The sequence below is a fragment of the Mustela lutreola genome, chromosome 8 (assembly GCF_030435805.1).
Source record: "Mustela lutreola isolate mMusLut2 chromosome 8, mMusLut2.pri, whole genome shotgun sequence".
NCBI lineage: Eukaryota > Metazoa > Chordata > Mammalia > Carnivora > Mustelidae > Mustela > Mustela lutreola.
Window position 1 is genome coordinate 77,898,041 of NC_081297.1, and position 27,670 is coordinate 77,925,710.

General features: G+C 50.4%; 1 protein-coding gene across 3 annotated transcripts in view; it reads right to left on the minus strand.

Annotated features, from left to right (window-relative positions):
• The window catches only part of LOC131838902 (cationic amino acid transporter 3-like), a 75,572-nt gene that overhangs the window by 18,505 nt on the left and 29,397 nt on the right, over positions 1–27,670 (minus strand). For 2 of the 3 annotated variants that reach the window (XR_009356736.1, XR_009356737.1), the window contains one exon: positions 18,085–18,188. The gene's annotated coding sequence lies outside the window, so the exon portion shown is untranslated. Of the gene's footprint in view, positions 1–1,335; positions 1,552–18,084; positions 18,189–27,670 lie in introns of those variants that run through there. The other variant, XR_009356738.1, reaches the window with a different exon arrangement.

Sequence of the window (27,670 nt, forward strand, 5' to 3'; positions counted from 1 at the left end):
GCTGAGCTACAATCACAGATTAACGCCATTGGACAATCACACTTGGACATTATAGGCCCTTCTAGTATTGCTGAACAATTCCTGAGAACCCTCAGCGGATTTAACCCTGGGAACATTTTGCAACATTCCTTTTGGCTATTCTGTGTATTGCTCATTTTAATTGTACTAATTGCAATCATTTGGTGGTGTATGTGTAATAGGTGGAACAGGTCGGCTGCTTTGACACAGGCACAAATCTATTTTCTGCATTTAAAACAAAAAGGGGGAAAAGTTGGGGGCCAGGTGCCTAGAAGGGGTTAACCCAATAGAGCAACAGTTCTTGGGAACCTCTTCAACCGAGGACCTTCACCGGTGGCGAGCTAGAGTGCCACCATGTCTCCCTGGTGATTGTTATGAGAACATTTTGAGGTTTGGCTTGTTGCCATTGCGGCTGCTGTCTCAAGACTAAGCTAATAAGGCTCCTGTGTTTTGTGAATATTGAGTTATGGCCTAGGTGTTCAAACCACAAAGGTCAAAGCTGTCTGATATCTCTGCATGGCCAGCTACTCTCAGGCCAAAATAGAAACTAGCACCAGATGTACAGGAGGTGATTCCCTTACTGTGTGGTATAAATCAGAACTCTGCAAAATAAACTTTGGCACTTGCTTGACACGTTCGCCTGTGTCCCTCCTGCTCCCCACACTCCCTTTCTTCGTTCTCCTATCCTTCAACCCTGCTCCCTCTTGTCGCGCCGGCCACGACAGACCACCTTATCACACTTGACCTGCTATTCTGCCAAGTGCATACCGACACAGAGACTTTCAGAATCTCCAGTGAGAAACGAGGTAAAACATGAAGGAGGCAGCAAAGACCAATGAAAAAAATCTTCATTCATTCCATGAACATGTCCAAGCGTACTATGTGCTGGGCCCTGTGGGAAAGACAAAGATGAAGAAAGAAAGCTCTGCACCAGGTGAGCAAGGGAAGGCCACACAGGAGGGCAGGGCATAGAGGTGGGAAGGACGCTGGAGGAGAAGCACCAAGAAATAACCTCCCCTAACTCATATTATGCTCATCAGAGCTGAGAACCTTTCGGGGCTAGAGGAGAATGTGTAGGCTTCCGAATCCTTCTGACCCAAACAAACCTACCTGCCGTTCCCAAATGCTCATGGTCCTGGTCTAACAACCCCCAAACCAAACGCTAGCTCTGGTGCCATGAAATAATCTCTGCTCAACCCCACAGGGCTTTTATAGCCAGTGGCATTCCTAGCTCAACCATCTTCCTCCCTGGAGGAAGTTTTCCTTCAACTTTTCTCAGTTTTCCTGCCAACTCTATAAATAGGAGAAATCACTTACCCATGGGCTTTCTCTGTCTCAGAGGAGAAACAGGAAGAAAATGCAAACCAAAGCCAGGCACAGGGAAGGAGCTTGGCCAAGAAGAGTCAGGACTTGGAGGAGAGCTCAAAGGGTGCATTCAGGGAGTTGAGGCCCTGGGGAGGCAAGGTCCTCATGGAGGAGGGGCCTCAGGAGTGTGAGCACTAATAAGGCTGGGCCTTGGAGTTGGGTCCAAAGTGCAGAAGGGGACTGGGAAGTATGTGAAAGTAGGAAGGAGGTGGTTTAGCTGGAATCCTGGAGCAAGGATAAAGGTTTGCAACGGAAGACCCATGGGGCCCTGCGTGGATGAGGTGATGGACTGAGGCTTAAATGGGGCTTTGTTGGGTGACCTTTTTTTAGCTGTGATCTTAGAAGTAAAAAAATTTCCAAGGCCCTGGGTGTGGAGGAGGTCTAGCGGGCAAGTGACGAGTGTGGGGAGCCTGGTGGAGCCCAGCCTGTGGTGATTTGGAAGCCGGTTCCAGACCCAGTGAAAGAGCCCACTCAGCTGTCCTGTAATCAAGCACAGAAGCACCCCCCCACACACACACACATGCAGCTGCCTCTCCTAGCATCTCCTACAGCTTCCTCTACCACCACCATCCATCCTGGCCCCTCAGCCACCTTTCCAATCACACCAGGAATAAAACTAAAAGGGACTTGTCTTAAGCTTCACCACGAGGGATTTCCTGAGACAGTCTCTCAGCGTTCACAGCATATTCTGACTGAATGAGCATCGAGCCTTGTGCTGGAGGAAGTAAAGATGTGGTCTCTGCCTGCAGAGCTTCCTGCTCTAGAGGATCGTAATGAAGGGATCCGAAGACCATGAAAGAGTGACCAAAGGAAGGTGCTTCCTCCTTCCTAGAATGTTAATCTTCAAACAGCAGCAAGACTTCTCAGAGATGGAGAAGGCGGGAACTGCTTAGAGACCCAGGGCTGAACGCACAAGTGATGGGCCCACAGTCCATGCGTCACAAGGAATAGGGTCACCACTGTCTCTACTCGATACTGCTGACATGCCTCTAAACCCTGGATTATGTGCCTCAAAGACTTGGGGTGGAGGTGGGGGAGGGGAGAGGAGGTCAACAGCTGGTTCCTAAAGGGACAGAGTCTGTGCTAACTATACTACAACAGAGCATTGAACTTGGAGCAGAAAGAAGTGCTTCATATCCGAGGAAGAATCTCCAACTGAAGAAAACTTACCAATCACACTGACCCTGTCCTAACACATCTGCAGGAGACATGGACCAAGGGCAATAACAGAGCACCTCCTGTGTTCCAGGTGCTATGTGGGGTAGGGAATGAGTGGCCCAGCCAAGACTACAGAGCCAGAATTCCTAGAGGCAAAGGAGACAGGCAGGACTGAAGGGATGGCTGTCATGACAGAACAGTAGGGGACAGATTCTGGGTGTTTGATCTGTGTCTGTTCCAACAGTCCTAGGCTGACCCCTGCCTCAGCTGGGATTTCCCCAGATGTGCACCTGCTTGAGGGCAACAAGCACAGGTGCAGGGGAAGGTCTGTCTCTCCGTACATCTGGTCCCCAGATCAATACCTTCTCCTTTCTCCCTGTGCTATTCTCTGCCTGCTGGGTAGAGGGTGGGAGAGTGGGGGGAAGCCCAGGGCCCCAGTCATCAGGTAATGAAAAGAACTGACCCAGGTTCTTCTTTCTGTATCTCCCCCTGGCCAGCTGCTGTGGCAGCCTGGAGGCCCTAGGACCTTGCATTAGGCATGGCCCAGCCCAGCGGTTCAGGAGTGGTGCCTTGAGCCTTGGCACTAAAGGCCATGTGCCTCCAGCCCCCGCTAGGCCCCGGAGACCCCACACTGGCAGAGGCCCTGATCCCTCTGTTCCCTTGTAGTCTACTGCCCACCCTAAGGCCCCATGGAGAAGGCAGCCTCCTGAAATCCTTTTAGCCCCCTCAGGAGCATGCCTAGACCCCCTGCAAGCTGGAGCTGAGCTCCAGACCCCCTTCTTTGTCTCCCAGAGCTGTTCCCAGAGTCCATTATAGGCAGTGCCAGCGCCCTCAACCACACCCCAGCACCGAGGCCAAGATTCTCAAGGTGGGCTTGCTCCTGGTTCTCCCTGCTGCTCAGGAGTCCGCAGCCATCTCTGCTGCCCTTACTGTTGTGCACCCGGACCAGCTGCCCCACAGTGGACACAATGCTCTGAAGGGCCTCCTGCCTGCCCCACTGGTGTTGTTGCCCGCTGTATAGGTCACATCCGTCTCTGCCACCACCATCACGCAGCCACCATTATTGCCTTCGTAGCCACATCCTCAACGGTCACTATTACCAGGTTCTCATCATCTGGGAGAAAAAGACAAAGAGCAAAGGGCCCTACAAGTGCGCCCTGTACACCAAGGAGTTCCAGAACAGCTGCAAGCTCCGGAGGCAGAGGCCATCCATTCGGTTGCCAAGGATGGCCAGGTCCCCTGGTTGCTATGGAGATGCCCACCATGGTGCCCCTGACCTCCTGAGGGACCTCAGCTGAGCGGAGCCACCCAGGGAAGGGCAGACAGTGTTGTGGGGAGCAGAGAGGCCACAGGGGCACATGGTGCACAGGTGACAGGTGGCAGGTGAATATGACCATATCAGGCGGGCCCAGCTGGGGGAGCACACCTGTGAGAGGTGCAGCAAGCCTTCCTCGGTGTCTTCCATCTGAAACCACAGGAGATGTGGTGCTGTACTAGGAGCCCTGCCCATGCCCGGTGTGTCCACGGTGCAGCAGTACCACATGGGGAGAAGGTGCAGTGTCATGTGTGTGGCAAGATGCCAAACGCGGCTTCCGTTTCCGACCACATGCAGGTGCTCTGCCAGGATGTCTCCTGTCTGTGAGCTCTGCAGCAAACGTACCCCAGAGCTCTGTTCTAGGAGCAGTGGTGAAAGGGGCCCAGCAGACCTGACCACACACCTATTCCCTCGGTTGTGGTGAAGACCTCTGGACAGTGGGCAGGGTACTGAAGACAGGAGTGGCCACTGCCTTGCCCCTCTCCTCTCTGTACCCCCTTCCCCGCCTTCCAGGTCTGAGAGCCTTCTCCATGATGCTCCTTGCTCCCCTCCTTCCACAGCCCTCCCACTACTGTCTTCTACCCCTGAGGGAGTTACTGCTTTTGTTTCTTACCAGGGGGAGAGACGGAGAAAGAAAGGGAATCATAGATTCTGTCCCAAATGGGGAAGGGGTGAGACTGGAGAAGGGGAGAAGCAGGGAAGACAAGGGTACAACCATCAGAAGGTGCGGATGTTTGGGGTCAGGCTCTAGACAAAATAAGGAGCCACTAGAGCCAGAGGCGGATAAGAAACAGAATTTTAGGGTAAACAGTGAATCCAGTCACTTTTGGACCTTCTTGGAAGCAGACAGCCTAGACCTTCTGTGACCCCCGTCCCCAGACCCCCACACTCCATCCCTGAACTTTTCTTTTTCATCCATTTCTCACAGGATGTAAGCTCTGTCCCTAGCCATGTCATTTTGTTCCCATGTCCCCTGCATGTTCCCATCCTTTATCCCTCCTACTGCATGGAACAATTATAATAAATCTAAATTTTTTTTAAAAAGGAGAATACTGAGCCAGGTGTGGGGGAATGCAAAGGATGCAGAGTTGGAGCTAGAAGTCTCTCCTGGAGGAGGGGGACAGAATGGGGGACACTGGCAGGTGGAGCCCACCCAGGTGATGTCACAGGAAGTGTCTGCACCTTGAGGTTGGGGAGGAAGAGAGAGTGGAGAGGGCAGCGTTGTGAACCAGAGATATGGGGAGAAGCTGAGAGACACAGAGATAAGAGAAGCAGGGAGAGAGCTGGGAGGGAGGGCAGATAGAGGGACCAAGGGTCGGGAGGGAGACAGCACAGGACGTAGATAAGGGAAGATGCAGGCGAGACACTGACAGGCTCACAGGGTGAGACTCAGACAGATGTGATGGGAAGAGAGACCCCCAGACACTGAGGGAGGGTCACAGAGAGGGGGAGAGCCAGAAGCGTGATCCGAGGGCACACCGAGTCCTGGGACATCTCAGACCACAGAAATATCTGTGGATAGGGAGGGTGGAAAGGCAAACTTCCAGAGAAGTCCTGCAGAGATGACCTGGGGGCAAAACCCCCCAGGGTCATCCCACTCCCGTGCACACTTAGAAGTGTGATAACGTTCAGAATGTCCAGGGCTTCCATGTAATAACACTCAGGAGCTCGATATTACATTTCTTCTCCAAGATGAATTTTTAGCCTCCTCCTTCCCTGTGAACACACATCTTTTATGAAACACACTGAACCACATCCTGGACATTTGAAACTACCTCCATAGAGATGGGCTCAATTACAGCAGAAGAAACTTAGAATCCACTTTGGAAAGGAGTTCCCTTGAAGGCGGGGTACGTCGATGCCAGGACCTGAGACACACACACACACACACACACACACACACACACACACACATCATGCTCCCTTATCTACGTCCTGTGCTGTCTCCCTCCCGACCCTTGGTCCCTCTATCTGCCCTCCCTCCCAGCTCTCTCCCTGCTTCTCTTATCTCCAAACACCTGTGCACACACACATCACTGCCTAACACATCTCAGGGCTTCCTCCAATGTCCTCATTTCCAATTCCAGCAACTTCAGAACCCCTAGTCTGAAAGTGAGCATCTGCCTCCCTTTTCTCCCCTTCATGCTGGTGCCCAGTCCAGCTGTTGATTTCTGCCCAGCTCAGCTGTCTCCTGCCTGGCGTAGGGTTGGCTTGTCCTGCTTCAGAAGCAACTGAGAGAGCTTCTCCTTCTCTTGTCCTCCATTCCTGCCCTGCTGGGTTTCCCCTTCTACACCACTTCCTGACTCCCCTCCTCCAGGCAGCCTTCCCTGATGAACTCACTGGCTCTGATTCTGAATTTGCCTTGCTCCTATGCACCTGTGGCTCTGTGCTGGGTAGGTGTCACCAGGTTACTCTGCATATGAGGGGGCAGGGAGGGGACCGTGCGCTCCCCAAGGGCAGGACCCCTTGACCCAGTATTTCAGACAAATGTCAGCCCCCACCCCCAATCGTACTAGGCTGGGGATGTTCCTGGGAACACTGCTATCCGGTTGTAGCAAACACACAGAAAAATGACACAGGGCTCCAGAAGCCACCAGGAATGTCCCCCCTTCTGTCCCAGGCTGCAAGTGTCACTTCCACAATGACCTTCAGAGCCATGTGGGAGGAGGCATGCCCTCCACTGTGTCTTCCCATATCCACTTCGTTTTCTCCTGGAAATACTGCTTCTCAGCGGGATCCTCACCCTCTTCTCCAGCCTTGGAAACACTGGGCCCTTCTAAAGGACACCCATGTGGCCCTGGTGAGGAGGCTCAGAGTTGTCCTGCAGTCTGAGAAGGGGTCTGCATATGGGATCCTGCAGGGCCCACTGTCAGCACCACTGGTAGGAAGGTGGCAGGCAAGGGGACAGGCTCACTGAACTCAACCCAGGAGAGAGGGACAAGGTCACCCTGTGAATCATGCATGGCCACCTGTCCACTTCACCCCAGGATTGTGTCAGCCCATCCCAGCTCTCTGGGGAGACAGGAGCTCTGCTTGCCTCCCCCTACCCGTGATCTGTTTCCCCACAGCCCTGCTTCTCCCTACCCTCCTCTCCCTCCTGAGGTGAGAGGTACCCTCCCTCCCCCTGTCTCTCCTGCACCCCTGCCTCCAGCAGTGTCCTTCTCCACCTCTGTCTCTCTCTATCCTCTGTCCCTTTCTCTGCTCCCTTCCTCACTCTCAGCTTCTCTCCCTCTCATCTTAGTCTGGGCTCTGCCATTTCTTTCCCAGTTCAGTCTGTCTCTAACCTGAATCTTTAACCTGCATTTCTGTTCCCTTGGCCCCCTACTACTCAGAGCAGGGGCTGCAGAGGGAGGGGATATGGGAGGTTCCTTTAGCACTAGAGGACTCTGGCTTTGTGACAAGAGCTCTGAACTGCTGGGTTACACACACACACAGCATCCTCTCTGTGCACACTAACCGGCGGTCTACTCACGCTGGCCTCATGTCCATGGATCCGACTTGGGCTCTGGGTCCATGGCTTTCCCACCCCTGAGAACGGGTCCAATCTGTGTCTCTGAGTCTCTGTGCGTCTCTGCTACCGTTAACCTTGCATATCTCTCTGCATCTGTCTTGGATCTTCTGCTCTGCTCTCTGTCTCTTTCCTCTCTTTCCTCTCTCTTGTCTCTGGTTCTGTCTCCTGGTCTCTCCATTACACTGCCCACTGTCCGTCCCTCTTGACTGTTTATAGGTGTTTTGGACTCTCCAGTGTGCTTACACTGGCTCTGCCTTCTGGTCCCAGCCTGTAGGTCCTGGCTACAGTGTGGGTCCTTTCTGTCCCAGTCACTGTGTCAGTCTTCCTCCTGATCCTCTTCTACCCCCAGAGAAGCCTCCTCTATCAGAGAGTGGGCTGGGGGTGAGGGCTCAGAGGGGATGCAGCAGGCAGCTCTTGTGTGGAGGATGGATGGCTGACCATCTAGGGGACAGCACAGCTCCACTGCAGCATTCTGCTCCTCACAGAACATTCTCCAGGACTCCGGATGCCGGTTTGCTCCCTGCCTACTATGCTGCCGGGTCAAGCCCTGAGGCTTAGCCCTGACCTGCCCCAGTGCATCCACTGGAAGCCACGAGAAATTCTGGGAGCACTCCAGGTCCCCTCAGTCAACTGTCTCTGAGTCTTGAGCATTCTGAGAGGAGGAGTGAGGACGGGGGTTAGGCTCACCTGAGGTGTTTGCTGAGGGGTGAGAGAGGTTGTGTGCACCACAGAGAGCCTGGCAGCTCACTTGCATCCCACAGGAGAAGTGTGCAGTGTCTCCCTGCACCCCTCAGACAGACACACACCAGACACCCAGGCCAGGGAGGAGCTCAGACAGGTCTGCAAGTACAGGAAGGGGAACAGAAACTATGTGCATCTCTCCTTTACCCCTCTGGCACCCGTAACCCTTCCTTGCCCAATGGAAACTCTGCATAAAGTCATTGGCTCCTATTTCACCAGGTGTCCCCAAATAAGCCCCTACATCAGTGGAGCTCAGTCCTTCCAATATTCCTCCCACACCCACCCCACCGACTCACCCTCAGCGGCGCAGTATCTGCCCCCAGGACAGTGTCTCCTGCCAAGATTTCACAGCACCTCAGTGATCATGGGACCCCAGCTCAATGCTTGGTCATCCCACCCCCTCCTCCCTCATTACCCGTTGTGCCTCCCTCATCCTCTCCCCCTTCCTTGCCCATCCAATACAGCTTGGTCCCCTGGGGGTCTCTCTAAAGACAGGCAGTCACTAATGAGCACTGAGCACTAGAAGGGGAGGGCCAAGGGCAGCCTGGTCGGGGAACAGGACTCCAGAGCTAGAGAGAAGGAGTCCTGCCAGCACCTGTCACATAGACCATCTCCCTCCAGCATCCCTGTGTACTCCCCCTGGCTCCTGCCAGTCCATCCCCTGCTGAGGCTGATGGACTGAGCTCAAGTGGGAACTCACAGAAGCCTAGAATCATAATGCCTTGTCTGCTCCCAGCCCATTTGCTCCAGGAGTGTCATACCCCTGCTGCTTTCTTTGAAAACTCCAGATGACCCTGGGCACTAAGGGTGTAGATGGAGCCCAAGGGGAAGAGAATTTGCTCTCTCTGCTCAATCACTTCATCTCAACCTTTTGTATCCACCACCCATCCCCCAAATCACAACTTAACATTTTGGGCAATGGCAAAGAGGGTGAAGTCTCGGGAAGATGTTCCTAGTCTCCGGGAGATCCTGATGCTTCCAGAAACCAGAGGGGATGGGGGGAAAGATGGACTTGGGAGACCAAAGATCTCTTTTCTGGATGAATGCAATTTCCCCCGGGGGCAAGGGACAAGGCCCTGAGGACTTGAGGGAAACTTCTCAAGCAGAGGTCTGCGAAGGACTCGAGGCCACAAGAGGGCAGCAGAGAACAGTGCTCCCTGCAGAGCCAGCCCTGGGCCCTGGGCACTGAGACAGAGCTGGGCTGCCTGGGCTGGAGGGTCTGGGGCTCTTGCAAGATCCCAGGTATTTCTGAAGAACACAGGAACGCCCTCCCTCTGCCCTTCCCACTGGCATGCCCTATTTCCTTCAGTCCCTAAAATGTCATCCCCCACTCCGGCCCCCTTCCTTTTCTGATCCCCAGCCCTGGGGCTGCTGGCACATGAGGGCCACCTGGCTTTTTCCTTTATGGTTGAACAGCAGATGACATCCCCCGCTCCCAGAGGTGATGGCTCACTGGGGCCCAGCGGAGAACTGAAGCCAGAGCTGGAACCCACATGTTTTTGATTCCCATGCCAGGGCCTTCCCATTGGTGCTGACCTCTACACCTCAAGGAAAGCATACTTCCTAGGCCCCATGGGAACCCAGCTCACAGCCCTGGGTTTTAACACCCATGTCAGAGCTCCCCCTTCCCCACGTGACATATGCTTACACCCAGAACTGGGCACAGAGAACTGTCAACCATGGAGCACTGACATGTAGGCCACACAATCCATGCTCTGCATACCCCCACCCTCAGCACACACCCCCTCTTCTCCTCAGAGTCCCACAACCTTGCCCCTCACTTCTGACTTCCTGAGCTGAGGGAGGAACTTCTCATTCATCATCTGCTCATTGCCCTGTGTTTCCAGAGGCTCCTCCCAGCTGCAGACAGAGAAGCCCTTTCCCTGTTCTCATCTGCTCCTTCCTACCACAGCCCCTGTTTCCACTTCCCTGGCACTGTTTGGGGATAACTCAGTCCTTCACACAACAACAGACAGAAAACTGGTGTTTTCTGAGCTCTCTTCTCTGAAACTGCCCTGCCGATCACTTCCCTTCTGCCCAGGAAAGATCTGACCCACCAGGCTTCACTCCACATCTTCTCAGTGTCCCTCCACTGGGACTCACTTTCCATCCAGAAGGAACTCTTTCCATGCTGGGGTCGGAGAGTGGGGGGAGTGCTGGGTTCATACTCGGAGCAAGAAGTGCCACAGATGGATTTGAGCTAGACTCAGTCAGAATGTCCCAGCACAAGGGGTCTGACAGCCTCAGCTGCTGTGAATTTCAGTAAGAATGCACACATGGCCTCACTAGATGCTTCCAAGAGACAAGGACTTGTTCTGGACCTGCCTGGGTAGTCCCAACTAGAGACAGAAGTTTTCAGTGTGACTCTGGTCAGCCGAGCCTCAGAAGGGACACACAGCGACTTCTGGGGACTCTCAGGCCGTCAGACAGAATGGTTGGAGCCTGAGTTAGGAGCTGCAGTCTGGTGGGGGTCGGGAGAGAGCAGGCCTGAACCTCCACTGTCTGGCCTCCCTCCCTCCATGGCCTCACCTCTTGATGGCCCTCTCTGGTCAGAGCAGGACTTCTGAGCTCTTCCAATGCAGCCCTGAGAGCAGGCCTCAGGACTCAGTCTCCACCCAGCCTCTGACTCATCACCCTGATGCCATCCCCTGTGCCTGGCAGGGCAGAGACACCCACTGCTCAGATTCCCCATCCCCCACAGCCCAGCACTAACAGCCTTCCTCTCCTGGCCTCCCTCCTCCCCCACACCATAGCAAAGCCTGGAACCTGCTGGAAATTTCCTCAGATCAGAAAAGGCATTTTCAACTGAATCTTGAGGCTCCCCAGGGCAACAAATACATACATGCTCACACACACATGCAAATACACAGGTGCTCACACTCATACATACACACAGACACATACTCTCAAATTACACACATACACACACCCACACATCACAGACATTCTCACGTGTATGCAACACAAAGACACGTACTCACAATCTCATTAACAGACAGGCATGCACACCCAGACTTACACACTCTCACACACTCATCAAGCACACTTATGCACACCTACATAACCACTCTAGTCCTTTCTTCTAAGTATCCCGAGTCCCGTCCTCTACATCCTAAGGATCTGGAACATCTGGGGAAAAGCAGGAACACCCACAGGAAAGCTATTTCCAGTTTCCTGGCCCACACTGGAGCTCCTCTGCTCTAACCCCATTCCTGCCACCAGGGTATCTAGGACTGTGACCCACACTGTGGGAGTACAACATGCAGAGATAACTCAGTCCTTCACACAACAAACACTTCAGAGCACCTGTCACCCCCACCCCAGACACACCCCCAGGCCTGTAGCTGAGGCAGACACATAGAAGAGTAAGACCTTTTGCGCAATATATGGGGGGAAGAGCAAGAGCTCAGGAGCAAGTACCTGAGTTCAAGTCCTGCCTTTGCCTCTTCATATGTCATATATGTTGAGCCCTTGACATCACCGCTCTGAGCCCCAGTTTTATCACCTGTTTGTAGGATTAACAAAATTTACCTAATTTTGTTAATTAGGTAATCTCACACCTAATGTGTGAGATTAAGACAGGTGTAGCCTTCATCAGCAAGTGGCCACCGATGGAGAGTTACCCCCTCCGTTCCCCACACCTATGTAAGCATCTCTCCAACACCCTTCCAGTCCTGCTGTCCCTGAAACAGGAACCCCATCTCTTTCAACCTCAGACCACCAGATGCCCACACCTGGGAAAACTTGATCTCTGACTAGGCCAGCTCCATCTGACTCCCCAGCCCCAATCACCCCCTCCTCTCCTAGTCCATCATGCCTTTTGCCCCTTTACAGGTCGCGTTTCCCATCATAATCTTTATTGTTGCTGACCATAGCCCTGATGTTCCCAGTGGAGGTCTGTGCCTATGCATCAGATGGACTTGAAAGGGTTAATAAGCCTCCACAGGACTGTCCCATGGATAATGGTCTTTACTTCTCTGAATTACACTAATTTTAAAACATTCTTTATGGACACAGTACAGGAGACAGTTATAGGACAAGGCTTGCTGTGCTAATCGGTCAAGGGAGAGATTGCATCACTCTATGAACACTGAACCACCACTCAAGGAAGTCCCGCTAGGTTCTGTGTTCAGAGCTGGAAGCAACCCAGCCGAGCCCCACCCAGATGAGCACCACTGAAGGTGCCATGTGGCTAAGGGGGAACAGAGATATCACCCCTATCCCTGCTGCTCAAGTGGCCTCCTCAGCTCCTCTCCAGAGTCAGGCCTCAGAATGAGTGGGAAGTGGCTCAGGAGGTCCTACCCTCACCTTCCTGGGACCTTCCAAGGACCATAAAAACTCAACCCTTACTCCCTACATCCTCCCAAATGCTTTCTGCTGGGGAACTGCTGTCTGCTTCCCCTCCTCCCAGGGGGATCCCCCTCCAGTCCTCCTCCAGACAACTGGTCTCTGAGATTCCATCTGGTGCCTCCAACTCCCCTCACTGTCCACACACTTCCCTCTGACCCATTCCCTGCCCACCTCCCACTCTGTCCCCTCCCACCTGGACAAACTTCCCCCCAACCCAGCCTGCCTCCCTCCCCACCGGCTCACCTCCCCAGACTCCCCACCACGCAGTACATCCACATTCCCATTACCTCCATCTCTCCAGCCTGCTGCATCCTTCTATTTTGCCCCATTTCTAGTCATTTCTAAATCTGCATTCACTCCTCTCCCATCCTTCAGAATTTAGGGAGTAGAGCAGGGCTCAGAGCCCAATGAAAGGAAGGACATTTGCTCCCTTCTCTCTCCTGCCCTCTGCCTGTCTTCCCCCAACCCTCTTCCTGCAGGCAGACCAGGTCGCATCCTGAGCTGAAGAGACATTTCCCCATCCTCAGAGTGATGGACGGTGGTGCGCAGAGTTAGAGGGTGACCAGGGAAAACCTGCCAGGCCCCACAGTCCCACCTGGGAAGTCCCACCCGCTATGGTGAGCCCCACCCCCTCCTGAGTGCCCTCAAGGGGACAGAGCTTGGTCAGCTCACAGCTCTGCTCTGCTCTGCCCCAGTTTGGAAGGGACCCTTGGCAGTCCTGGGACCTCAGGATGGCTTGATGACCTGGTTACCACAAAGCCACTCCGTCTCAGGAGTGGACAGAGGCAAGCGGTGACTGTTCCCCATGGGGTCATCCCAGCATCTCGGCCTCCACTATAGCTGAAAGGAGACTCTCCCTCACTCCCAGTGCAGAAGAGAAAGGACTCTGCACAGCCTCTGGGTCTTTTCTCCCCAAAGTGACAGCAGTGGTGACAGCACTGTCACAGCAGTGACAGCTGAGAGCCCAGCAGAGGGTGCATGGTTAGCAAAGACCCTGTGTGTGGGACACGACTCCAGTCTCCACATGGAAGCCAAAGGTTGCCCCCAGAGTCTCACCTCATTTCCAGCCTGTTTGCTGTATGCGGTCTCCCGCCCTGTGCCCCACCTTATCTTGCTGAACCCCAGCACTACTTAGGAGAGGATCTCCCTCCGTGGGTCCCTTTCATGCTGTCCCTCCTCCTATCAGGCCCAGAATTTCTGCTTCAGAAAACAAGCAGCACTGTCTGCTCCTGGGAAGTTCTTCCACTCCTCCTGCTTTAATCCTTCTTGTTGCTGTAAGTAATCCTACTGTCTGGGAACATTGTGGGGCTCTCTCCCGACCTTCCCCTTCCCCCTACTTCTTCAGCTTCTCCGTGCTTGTCCCAAATACCTAGGTGTCAGGTCCCAGGCTTCATAGAAGCCTTCTGGACCTGAGGGTCAATCCAGGTGATGAGGAGTCTTGAGTATCTCCCTGGTCTGCAAAGGGAAGGCAGTACTTGGTTACCAGGGTACGAATGGCCAGAGAACACTCTGGAGCTCTGTGCACACAGCAGGTGTGTAATAAATGGGAAATGGACCATTGAGGAGCTGGGCTTAGGTTAGTAAGGGAGGGTGAGGGAAAGGAATGAGGCTGGAGGGTCTGAAATGGCTCCTCCCCATTCTCTTCCCTTCCCCTCTGGGCCATCTGGAGAGAATGTGTTCTAAGACAAGGCCTGAGCCTAGAGTCCTCCCTAGGCTGAGTGGGTGTCCTCCTCTTCATCCACCTCCACCCAGCTCAGGACACCAACACCCACTCTCAAGAGCTCAACCACTGTTCCCTCTCCCCACCAACCCCACACACCCTCTCTTCAGCCAGGGCTCCCAGATCTCAGACCCCTCACCTTGCATACCAGCCTGAATGCCCACATTCTGGCAGACTCTTAGGTGACCTCTTGACTTCCTAAGCCCCAGCAGTCAACCTAGTAGTTCTTAGGCTTTAGCCAGCATCCTGAGCCCACATGATGATTAACTAATGTTTCTCCATATCCCTATACATCATGCATTATTTCCTAGAAAATAACAGAGCCTGTCTGCACATCATGAAACAGACACAAAGAGTCTTGCACAACCTTAGGGCAATGAGATACTCTCTGTAGCTCTCACCATCTTGTTGGCTTGTAATCAAGAAATTTCAGAGAAAACTATTCTCTCTTGACTGACTAACTACCCTAATCTCCTTTAAATAACCTTGGGGCCAGGGAGAAACCTCAGAGCTGGCCATTGGACAAGAGTCTGCCTTCTGCCCAGCTGGCAGGCTTCCTGAATAAAGCTCATATTCCTTTGCAATCAAAACTTGTCTTCAGTATGGGCATTTCGAGTGATGGGCAGCCGAACTGGAGTCTCAGGAACACTCTGGGCTCTGAAAAGCTGAGCTCTTGGGCTTTGAGACACGGGCACCACCAACTCCCTCAGATCTTCCTCATTCCCAGACACCGGAGGAGCATTAATTAATTAGCTTGTGCAACCAGCCCTAGGCAGGATCTCATCAGAGCACACAGGGATCCGCTACTGACACATCTTGACCCCGGGATGTGGGCATACACCCATTATACAGCCAGCAGCTTAGCTCATCATCACTTGTGGTGACATTGTGGCTCACAGAAGGATCCCCAGCTGCCTTCTCCCCACTCTCCAGCCCACCCCCCACAGTACCTGCTCATGGAACAGGATGCTGGAAAAACTGGTTGGAGAAAAGTTGAAACTTTCTGGGGAACAGGAGGCCAGAGGTGGAGTAGCTGAGGGAGGAGTGGGAAGGAAGAGTTAGAAAGAAAACAGGATTTTCCTGCCCATCTCTTTGGGCTATAAGCAGACTCTGCATTTAGTAACTGCAGCAAGAGGGAGTGCTGGCTATTTCTCCTCACATAAGCAGGAGGCAGGAGATGATGGCCACCAGGGTGGGGGAGAAGGGAGAAAAAGACAGTTTGAGGAACTCAGCTGTCGGCTTCCCTCCTGCCCCCCAGCGGCAGTTCAAGGGAACAGAGAGGAGGCAGCCTCACTGCAGACACAGCTAGACAGCGCCCCAACCCCAAAAGTCTGACCCACTGACTTTGTCATTCTGCTGTCACTCCTCGGCTTCTCTGAGATTTAACATATGGACTGTCCGAGCGGCCGAAAATTGAATTTTCTTCATTGAGACTGTCTACCCACAAAAAGCAGTTCATATTCTCCATCTTTTTCATACTTCCCGCCCCCTCTCCACGCAACATTTCTCCAGGGGACTCAGGCATTTGAACTTACAGCTCAAGCATAAAGGCGAGGCATGCGCAGTACTCCCCTCAGAAGTCCCATTCTCCAAGACCGGCCCTCACTGCGCAGGTTCAGATGCAGTAGACGCCGGGGTAGGTGGTTGCTGTCAGGACTGAGGGCACGTGTCTTCCACAGCCGGGGTCCACCTGCTCCATATAGTATATACAGCAGGACCCTGCGGGGGGGACTGAAAGGTCCCATGCCTCAGCCGTGCTTGCACTCCCCAGCCCTAACAGCAGTGTGATGGCTGTCACTCCCACACACGACAGAGTCAGATGTCTTCACCTGCAATGCCCACTCCAGCTCCCCACCGGGCACAGCCGGGAACAGCTCATGGCCCCCCTCCTCTAGGATCGAAGCCCTGCCGACACCCTCACCTGGGGGTACAGCCACGGGAGGAAACATGCTCAAGTCCACAGGCTGTGCACGGACACGGATGCAGAGGAAAAAATACACCCTAGGATCTGGTAGGGAGTCTTCCTTCACACCACGTGTACGTTGGCAATGGGTTCCCAGCCAGAGTGTGCTCTCTCCACAGGACTCCTCATTACCTTATTTATATTATTCAATCAGTCAGTCAGTCATTTATTTAAATATTTTCAGAGTTCCAAGATTCATTGTGTATACATCACATCCCGTGCTCCATGCAATAGGTGCCCTCCTTAATACCCACCCCCAGGCCCTCCACCACTTTAGCCTTGGGAGGGCGCCGCCTAGCAGAAGTTCCTTGAAATACTTGTGTGGCATGGCCACGGATGCTACAATGCATGGTCAGGCTGATGGCCACCACCAGGTAGCTTGTGCCAAGAGCCAGACTGGGGGACATAAATGTTAGGACTGAGGAAGTTGATAGTGGTTATACCTTCTCTACTTGCCTTCTCCCCCGCTATCAGAGTGACACCTACATGACCTGAAGCCAGGTATCTGAGATGGCAGATCCACTGCTCAAGCAGGTACGGATTCCTGGGTTACCTGACCACAGATCTCTACAGTGGACTATGTGATACAGATGTTTATTGTGGGAAGCCACTGTGATCTAAAGGTTGTCCTTTGTAGCTGCTAGATGCCCCCTATGTCATGCACTAGTCAAACTAATGAAACCACAGCTGCAAGCCAGGAGGCTGGAGGCACAGCAGTTTTGGTCTGTGATGTGTGGAAGGCAGAGAATTTTTCTTTGAATCTCATCCTACTGTGTGACTTTAGGCAAGTTATTTAACCTTTCTCAGCCTGAGTTTCTTCAGTGATACAAACTCATGGTAACAATATGACCCACTTCACAGTAATGGTTGTGGGAATCAAAAGAGTCCAAGAATGTAAAAGGCCTTTGAAATCAGGGGGCTACACATGTGATTGGCCATCATTCCAACAGGTGACACATCATGCTTTTTTAAAAGGTGTTGAATAAATAAATAAATAAATAAATATGAATGAAGAAATAAATGGGTGGGGAGTGCTCGGAACCACATCTTGCTCCTCCCTAATAAGGGAAGGACCAGGGTGATCTGAGCACCATGGGATCAGAGAGGGCACGTGGGTCTGTGGGGTGAAGTGAGAGCTATAAGAACAGGGCATTAGTGAGAACCTGAAACCACCCTTCCACCCAGTCCCAAGAACTGGGAAGACAAAAGAAAATGGATAAGGGGCCCTAAAATAATCCAAAAAATCGGACTTTGCCCTAAAATTATGTTAATGTTTCTCCTACCGTTAGGGACTGAATGTTTGTGCCCATCCCTGGTGTGTATGCTGAAGCCCTAAAGCACAGTGTGATGGGATTTGGAGATGGGCCTTCTGGGAGGCAATCAGGGAGGGGTCCAGATGATGGAATTGGGGCTCTTACAAGTAGACACCAAAAATGTGAGGACAGGTGAGAACGCACAGAGAAATCAGCTGTCTACAAGCCAGGAAGAGACTCCTTATCAAGAACCAAATCCAGCAGCACCTTGATCTTGACCTTCCCAGCATCCAGAAATGTGAAAAATAAATCCTTGTTGTGTGTGCCACCCAGCCTACCATATTTTGTTATGGTAGCCCCAGCAAACGGGGATGCTTACTTCCCACAGAGGCCACAGTTTAGAAACACTACTAACAGCCTACAATATCTGATACACCAGCTGCTTCTGCATATTTGCAAAGCACCCAGCCCAGCGCCTGGCCCGTGCAGACACTCGGGAAATACTAGCCATTATGATTTTGTGAGAAGACATCCTGTTATATTGGAAAAGATATGGGTTTCAGAGTAAGATTGATCCAAGAGACCTTGAGCAAGTTACCCTTAGAATTTATATCTCTTCACCTATAAAACTGGCCAGCATCCTACACAGTCATTGCAATGATTCTGTGTGTGAAAGAGCCCTCTCCATACCTGGGTCCTCAGCTAGTGGTGAGTCCAGGACCAGCATCCATCCGCTGAGCATTTATTACATATCAGGCACTGGGCTAGATGAAGCAGTACCAGAGCCGGGACCTCTACAAAAGAGAAAAGAGGCTTTAAACTCCAGAAAAATAGGATTTGTCTTGTATCAACTCCTTCCACAGCCTCTGGAGAGACTTTTGAAATCATGTCCACCTTCTCCCAGCCCCAGTCCGGAGTTCGTCTGTATTCCAACACCAACATTTCCAAGATCTCACAACCTCAATCAGCAAGCATTCTTCAACTCTTAACTGTAGCCTCCACTGGTCCTCACGAAAGTATTCCCCTACTTAAGAAAAATCATCAGGGATTACTTTCCTAATCCTTTTTTTAAAAAAATTTAAATTTTTTTAAAGATTTTATTTGTTTGGCAGATAGAGAAAGAGCACAAGCAGGGGTAGCAGCAGAGGGAGAAGCAGGCTCCCTGCTGAGGAAGTAGCCTGATGTGGGACTTGATCCCAGGACCCTGAGATCGTGACCTGGACTGAAACAGATGCTTAAGTGACTGAACCACTCAGACATTCCAACCTTCCTATTCTTGGTGGGAATCAAGTCCAAACCTTTTAACATGACATATTGGTTAAAAAAAAATTAACTACTATATAACATCGAGTCCAAAGTTTTAGTGTTATAGTAAACAGAAATGGATTTATTGGTCAAGAGAAGTCCAAAATACATGTTCCTGATTTTAGGCAGTTCTCCGCGAAGTGGTGATTCAGGGTTGCTTCTAACCTGTGGCCCAACCATCCTTAACACTTGGCCTTCAAGGTCAGTGTGCTTAATGGGCATTTGCATCAAACCACAAAGAAAAGAACAGGAAGGATCAGCCTTGGGAGGCTTCATGGGCCAAGCCTGAAAGTGGAACACATCACCCAAAGGAAGTTGGAAAAGTGTGATCCAGTTGTATGTCCAAGGAAAAGAAAGAAAGAGATTCTGATAAATACATAGCAGGCTCGCCTCATAGGCATTCAAGTTTCTCCACACTCTGTTTAAACTCACTTCATATTTGATCTCTCAAATTTGATAGCATTTACCTTTTAAACTTTATACCATTTTGCAGTATAGCTATTGGTCAGCTTTGCTGAAGTAACAACCAACCCCCAAATCTCAGTGGCATACTGCAACAGAAGTTTGTTTTTTCTTTCTTCTTTTCTTTTCTTTTTTCGTTTATAATATTCTGTTCGCCACTGTATGGTACATAGTTTTTGATGTAGTGTTCAGTGATTCATTAATTAAGTATAATACCCAGTGCTCAGCACAGCATATGTCCTCCTCAAAATTTATTTCTTTTTTTTTATAATTACTTTTTTAAAAAGATTTATTTATTTAGTTGGCAGGTAGAGACAAAGAGATCACAATTAGGCAAAGAGACAGGCAGAGAGAGAGGGAGAAGCAGGCTTCCTGCTGAGCAGAGAGCCCAATGCAGTGCTCTATCTCAGGACCCTTGAGATCATGACCCGAACTGAAGGCAGAGGCTTAACCCACTGAGCCACCCAGGCGCCCCCTCAAAGTTTATTTCTGACTTAGGTATATGCAGACTCTAGGCAGGCTGCAGCTCTGCTCCATGGGACTTCTCATTCCATGACCCAGGCAGAAGGAATATGCCCCTTCTGGTAGCTGAGAAGAAGAACAAGAAAGTAGAAACTCTCACATGCAAACACAGCAAATGTCTGTTCACATCCATTGGCCAAAATAGGAACCATAGCCAAGTCCAAAATCAACTAAATAAGACATATATACTCCTTCAGGAGATACTTCAAGTCACATGGCAATGGGCTCAAAGGGAGTAAGTAATTAATTTCAAACAATTCATCAATCTATTAGAACTTCTCGCCATCATCTATGGTACCTGATAGACATTACTCATTCATCTCAGCACACATGGCTCAGCATCCTTCTCAACACATTTCTGGCAATCATTGCTAATATTCCGGGTGAAACAAAAACCTAAAATTGATATGCTGTACTTATGTGACCTCATAGGTTTCCATAAACATTACAGATTCCCATCTCTGAATCTTTGCTTCAGCCTGAAATAAGCTCAGCCTTCCTAGACCTTCTCCTGCCAGACGATCCAAATCCAATCCATCCTTCAAGGATCTGCATTTCACGTTCATTCTTTCAGTGAAATTCACTGAATACCTAGCACAGTACCTCACAGACATAGTTGCTGAATAAACCTATTTCACATCACCTGAGCCTTAGACACAATTGCACAGTGAAATTTGTCCCTTGATTAGTAGAAGTGCTTCCTAGAACAATGGGAGCTAGTGGATAAAATGAGGGCCTACTATATAAGTCTGTTGTATTACAGGAAAAATAAGCACATTGTAAGCACCTAATACATGGAAATTGTTATTAATTTTAACTCTAGCTGAGACCACGATTTCTTCCAAGTCTTTACTGGGGGTTAGAAAAATCCTGACTAATGACACAGACATGTCACCTAATGTTTGTGGAGCTCAGGGACATACTGTTAAGCACTCAGAGATTTTCGGTTAAAGGCACCCACGGGCAGGTCAAGACACCCTATTTAGTCATAACAGCAAAACAGGACCAAAAAATGTATGGAAAACAGAGGCTCCACAACTTTGTACAGCAGAGGATTAAAGCAGGCATCAGGAAGAGCAAAACAATTCTTCAACTGTCATCCCTGAACACGGGGACAGGGAGAGAGATCACTGGAAGGCCTCAGATGCTCTGGGGGGTCTGAGAAGGGAGTGGGCAAGGGCGGGGGAAAGAAGGATGCCCAAGTCCATAACTTGACTTGGGTTGTGGGATGAGTGTGAATCCTTTACTTCTCCTAAATAAAGACAGGACCAACAACAGGTGCTGCTATCCCAAATCATTTAAACCAATAAAAGGCTTGGGCAAACCAGACCCTCAAGTGGCTTGTTTAGGAGTTGTGACTGCTCCTGAATTATACCAGACTCCATTTGCAACTTCATTCTTTCTTCACTTCCCCATCACCTCGCCGCCGCCTCAGGCAATGAATCCTCTTCCTAGACCTAGAGGCCACTCTAGGGGAGCCCAGTCCAGGTGTGTGAGTACTGGCAGCCCCGTCACTGAAACTAAGTTGTCAAAAGGAAAAAAAGAAATCTATGCACAGCACACAGTTTTTAAAGGGGCTGTCCCTGAGGTTGAAGCAAAGAAGAAACTGTTACCCTACCTAGTAGTTCCTCATCCCCTGTATAGTAGTAGCTATAACATACTGGCAAGAGCACTGCCCTTGGAGTCCGGCAGCCCTGGTGGAGATCTACTGTCTCATCACTTTGCTGCTTTAGATCAGTTCCACAACCATCCTGGGCTGTAGTTTCCTCATCTGTAAAGTGTGGGTAACAATGATACCTATTCCCAGCCTGTTGAGAAGAGCAAATGGGAGAACGCACACCAAAGCATTCTGCCCCTTTTAAGGCATTAAACAGAAGGCCTTAGAGCCCTAAATCTTCCTCCACCATGAGCATCATTACACATCTGATGAGTGTTTCCAGCTGTTACAGATTTTATTTGTGGGCAGTAGTTGGAGTTCCCCAAGCTTAGATCTGTAAGGACAAGTCATCCCCGCTTAGAAAACCAGAAAAATTGTATTTGGAGAAAACACGGACTAATTTTAACCAGGGATTTTTTAGAGATGAAAACCCAAAGAAACTTCTTGTTCTCAATCCAATCCTTATTTTAGAGGGAGAAGTCCCCGTTTTTTCCTTCTCTCTCCCTTGTGTGTGTGTGTGTGTGTGTGTGTGTGTGTGTGTGGAAGCAGCCCACCTTTCCTCTATGAGTTCCTGTGGCCTTTTAAAGTTCCTATCCTCCCTGCCTCCCCACCTCCAACTCTAGTCTAGCATGGGGTTGTGATGCTTGGGGATGTGCACGTGATGAGTGGCCATGGTTGAGTGGACACTGTCCTCTTTGCTTGACATAGGATGAAGATTAGTGGCTGGAAAAGATCAATGACAAAGGCCATCTCACAGCCCTGGGCTGAGTTCTCCTGATGGTTGTTCCTCACCCCACACCCATAGTTTCCGATTAACGCTCCCACCTAACTTGCAATACTTCTTCCTCTCAATCCCATCTTATAGCATGCCTCCATCTACCCATCCAGGCACCTAGAATTGAGGCTAAACAGGGTAGAGAGAAAATGGGAGGGAAATACTAGAGCTGGGCTAACACTTAGTCAAACCAATAGGTTTCTAGTCCTGCTCCTGGCAAGACCTGGTCTAAAGAATGTTAGGTTCTTTTTGAACTCTCTATCCCTTCACAGCATCATATGTACATTCCCCCCACCTTCCAGTCTATTCCCTAACTCCTAACCCTTTCCCAGCTCTAGGTTCCCACTACCCAACCCACCCCCCTCCAAGTTCCTGCTGAAGATTTCTCTCCACCCTTGAAGCAGCTGCCTCCAGAATTCTTGACTTCCTGGAGCAGTCAAGTCACAAGAAAGAACCTTTTTTACCCTATATTCTTCCTTTCCCTTCATATCTTGAATGAGAGCAAAAGCTTTTTTTTTTTTTTCTTTCAATTCAGAAAACATCATGTTGACAGAGCAGAAGGGAGAAAGATGTCAGATGACAGAGACAATCTGGGTAAGTGAAGCTCATCTCTCCCCATCTTAGCTTTCCTCTCGCCTCCATATTAGTGTCCCTCCACACTCCGTGTCTGTCATCATCCTTGCGAGTATAACTGCATCCTGCCCCCATTCAATCCCTCAGCCCTTTCTGCCCTCCCTCACTGGTAGTTGCATCAGCATACCCCTCTCCCACCATGGGCTCTCAACAGGTGGAGGCTGCTGGTGTTCAGGATCACCACATATTCAGAAAATTCCTGGGGCAAGATGGCAGAAAAGTAGGATACCTAGTTTCAACTGGTCCCCTAAAGTGAGCTAAATATATACAAGAACACTCTGAAAACCCATGAAATTATCCTGAGATGTAAGATTATACAGTTCTGGTTCTCTATGGGGGCAGAAGACATCAGTGGAGAGTTTCCTTGGAGTGGGAACACTTGGACTGATATCTGAGGATAAACAGAAGGAGGAGGGAGCCATGAGAAGTGACCCACTGGATAGTAATACCCCAATATGAAAGTACCCTGTGATTGGGGACCAGCATTAACTTGAGTTTGGTTAAATGCACTCAAAAGGAGCAAAAGATCTTAAGCGACAGCTGGTGGAATCAGGCGATCTTGGGCACGGACCCAGGACAGCCCCCACTGGTGACCACCAGTGCCAGAGAAAGTCTGGCGGGGCCTCCAATCTGTAGGCCCTGAGCCTGTGGCTTTCCACTGCTTGCACCACCACTGGACTAGGCACACTCCCACCTACCTCTGAGAGAACCCCTGGTGGGCACCACCAGCTATGGCCTCTAGGAGCACAGCCTTCCAGGACAAGCTGAGGGTCTGAACGTTTCCAACATGAGCCTGAGAGAACCAAACAATCTCTGGTTGGGATCTCTCGACAGCAACTTTCTACAACCTGCGACCCCGTTGCGTGCAAAAGCACTAGACATGCCATGGACCCCAGACACCAGTCCCGGCAATGGCACTCAACTTGGTTGGGGCTCCCCGAACCAATATTGCTCACAGCTTTAGTGACACGGGGGTGCAGGCACAAGTGAGGGCCTTGGCAACCACTGGGATGGTGGCTGGGGTGCGCACCACCTGTAGGAGGCTGTGGTGTTCAGTAGAGTTTGCAGAAGGAGAGTCTGTGTGTTCTGGACCACCCAGAGGGGAGCAGACTGAGGCTTCTCTCTGAGGCAGAGATCTGGGTGTAGACAGAGTCTACTCTTGCTCTAACCCTCTGAAAAGCCACAAAAAGCAGCCAAAGAATGAAAACCTCCAGAGAACAAAAGCCTAAAAAACCAGTTTTCACAGAGACAAACCCCTTGATAACATGCAGGGCAACTCAACCCAAGCAAGACTGATGGGAGAACAATGCAACAGACCCTTTTTGGTGGTGACTTCTGATTGCTCTGAATCTTTCCAGGGTCCACCTAGCCTGTATTGTGGGTGATATATTCAGCTATACATGCCCTCAACTGCCTCTCACCAAAATGACAAGGAGGAGGAACACCAAACAGTAGAAAAATTCAGAGACTGTGCCCTCTACCGTGAACTATTGGATATGGACATAAACAGTATGTTGAAAAGGGAATTCAAGGTAATAATTATCCAGGCAATGACCAGGTTGAAGAAGATCATTAGTGACAACACCAAATCTCTAAGAGTGAAAGTAGAGCCGATCTGGCAGAAGGATCACCACATATTCCTGTGGTCTTTAGTCCATGCCAGTAACCAGTTCTTAAAGGACAAAGGAAGATGGAAAACAGGAAGGGAAGAGCCAAGGGAATAGAGGTTTAGAGGAGGGTATAAGGCTCAGAAACAAAAGTTAGGCACAGAGGAAAGGAAATGTAAGTGCAGATAAATAAAATGAGAACTCAATCCATCAGGGTTCAGCAGACAGAAACTCATGGGATTATTAGAGTCATCTACTTACAGGTGGCAGGAACTATAGGCAGCCACCAGTCCTGCCTCCTACCAAAAAAAAAAAAAAAAAAAAAAAAAGGAAGAAGTCTTTTAGGGAACCAGGCATAAGGAAGAAGCAAAATGCTGTCCTATTTGAGAAGAAGGTTGTCTTTAGGTTCTGAAGGACCTGGGTTCACATCTCAGCTCTAATACTTACAATCTGCTTGACCTTAGACAAACTACTTAATCTCACCATGTCTGTTCTCTTAGTAGTAAAAGGGGATGCCCAGTTTATAGGGACAATATGGAGGTTTAACGTGATGTGGGTAAAGGATTAGCATATGTCTGGTACATGGTGCGCACTCAGTAAGTGGTGGTGATGGTGATGATGATGATTAAGGAGGGTAGGTTTGGGAAAGAGAGGAAGGACAGGGCTAGGGAGAAACACTGGAGAAGAGTATCCCAGGGAACAGAAATAGCCTGTGGAGAGTGAAGAGGAAAGTTCCCTACTGCATTTACTGCAAGGGGCTCAAAACAAGGACAGTGGGTATTAAGACTCATCAAGGGGATGGGGTGGGGGAGGTGACCTGCCAACCACTTGAGGCCCTGAGATCATACTGGTGCCCTGGGTCTGTTCTTCTTTCTACAGCCAGCTTCCTGCCCAGACTCAGAGCCCAGTTCTACCAATTCCAATATGTGAAATGCCAGGCCTCAGTATATGGGCAGAGCCCCCTTCTCCAGTTCCAAGACCCAAGGCCCATGGATGAAGAGATGACTGTGGAGGAGACTGATGGTGGCATTGACATCTTGCTGGTTGTCCCCAAGACCACTGTGCTGAGTGTGAGAACAGAGAAACAGAACAGTTCCTGGGCAAGGAAGTGAGAGGGCAGCACCACAAGGGCCCCTTCTCACTTCATTCTCCCCTTGGCAGTGACCTTAACTGAAGACCTCACTGGGAGTTACAGTCTTGCCATTGAGATCTAACATAGACACAAACACGTAGGGTAGGGAAGCAAGCCATCCAGGCTAATGTCACTCAAGATTTTTAAGAACATTTTGAGGATTCTTTCTCTCAACTGCTGTGTTCTGTCCTAGGCTCTAGAGAAAGATCCAAGGGGTGAGGGAGGCCCTTCCAGGAAAAGAATGTTTAGAAGAAAGAGAAGATTGAGGCTGACTTCCAGTAGAGGTGAGGAGTGAGAGTAGATGGTAGGGCCACAGTCCAACACTGCCAATACTGGAGGCGGTGGCTCTTGAGCACCTGAAATGTGACTGGTCCAAACTGAGATGTTCTGTGTGGGTAAAATACACAAAGGATTTTGAAATCTTCATATCTGAACAAAATGTAAAAGATCTCAATGTTTTTCTAAATTGATTACATATTGAAATGACAACATTTTGGATAGACTGTGTTAGGTAAAATATTAAAATGAATTTCACCTGTTACCTTTTTAAGTGTCTATTAGAAAATTTAGAGGTATGAATGTGTCTTGCTGTCTTTTTTATTGGATCTAATAGATCAAAGAGGGAAGAATTAGAGAGCAGGACAGATGTTGAAAGGAGGACTTCCTGAAGGAAGAGAAGGGACAGGGACAGGTGGGGAGCACACAGCCCCAGACAAGAGGACAGATTTCAGGAAGGCTCAGGAGGTGAGAATGAGTAGCTTGTCTGTGACTTAGGTAAATTCTTGTCTTCTAGAATGCTCTAATGTAAACACATGGAATCCGAAAAAGAACAGAGAGAAGATCTTTATATAGTACGTAAGTCAGAGATGTGTGAGCCCCTCCCCATGTTCTGTTTTTATATTCGTTATTCTCATGACCACTACCTCTCAACAACTTGGACTAAGAAATCTCTTTACAAAATGAGAACAGAGACTCAGAGAAGTTAAGTAACTCGCTCAAGATGACACAGCTAGTAAAAATTGCATTCGAGATTAAAACTCTCATCTGTCTGACTCCAGGACAGAGTAAAATGAGGGGAGCCACCTCTTCTGTCTGTGTGGATTGAGAAATCTTCCAAGAGGATCAGAGCTGAGGGTTGGAGGGCAGGACTGAGTATTGCACCAAGCCTGCCCTGACTCACCTCTTTATAGCCTGCACTGCTGTAACTTCCCAGACCCAGATGCATCTGCGGAGCAATGGGATGGGGCCTTATAATGGACACTTCACAAGCACAAACCCCTCCTCATCTTACCCCCCATTGAACCAGCTGCATGACAGCAAGAGAGGAATCCCCTGATGCAGGTGAAGCTACAGCTGGAGGGGCAGGTGACAGAGCTGAAAGGCCAGGTTCAGAAGCACACAGGGATGTGGTAACCACCAGGCAGGAGCAGACAGAGCTGACAGAGCAGTACAAGCTGGGAGTTGGGCCAGTGGGGGATGGGGCCTGGCTGCTTATCCAGCATTCAAACTCAGAATCCTCTGAAGAGGGGAAAAGGGAGATGTTAGTGTGCTTTTAAGAGGGATCTGGCATCAAAAAATAACTTCTCCTCATTCATCATCTGCTCTTTGCCCTGTGTTTCCAGAGGTTCCTCCCAGCTGCAGACAAGGAAGCCCTTTCCCTGTTCTCATCTGATCCCTCCTACGGTGGCCCCTGTTTCCAGTTCCCTGGCACTGTCTGGGGTGACAGAAGAAACAGACAGAAAACTGGTGCTCTCTGAGCTCTCTTCTCTGAAACTGACCTGCTAATCACTGCCCTTCTGCCCAGGAAAGGACTGACCCACCAGGCTTTACCCCACATCCTCTCAGTGTCCCTCCACTCTGACCCACTTCCCATCCAGAAGAAACTCCTTCCATGTCAGGGGATGGGAGGGCTCATACTCATAGAGCAGGAAGTGCCACACGTGGATTTGAGTTAGACTCAGTCAGAACTTCCCAGCATAAGGAGTCTGAGAGCTTCAGGTGCTCTGACATTCAGTAGGAATGCACACATGGCCTCACCAGATGCCTTTAGGAAACAAGGACTTGTTCTAGACCTGTCTGGGTAGTCCTGATCAGAGACTGAGGTTTTCAGTGTGACTCTGGTCATGCCAGCCTCAGCAGGGGGCACACAGGGACTTCTGGGGACTCTCAGGCCCTCAGGCACA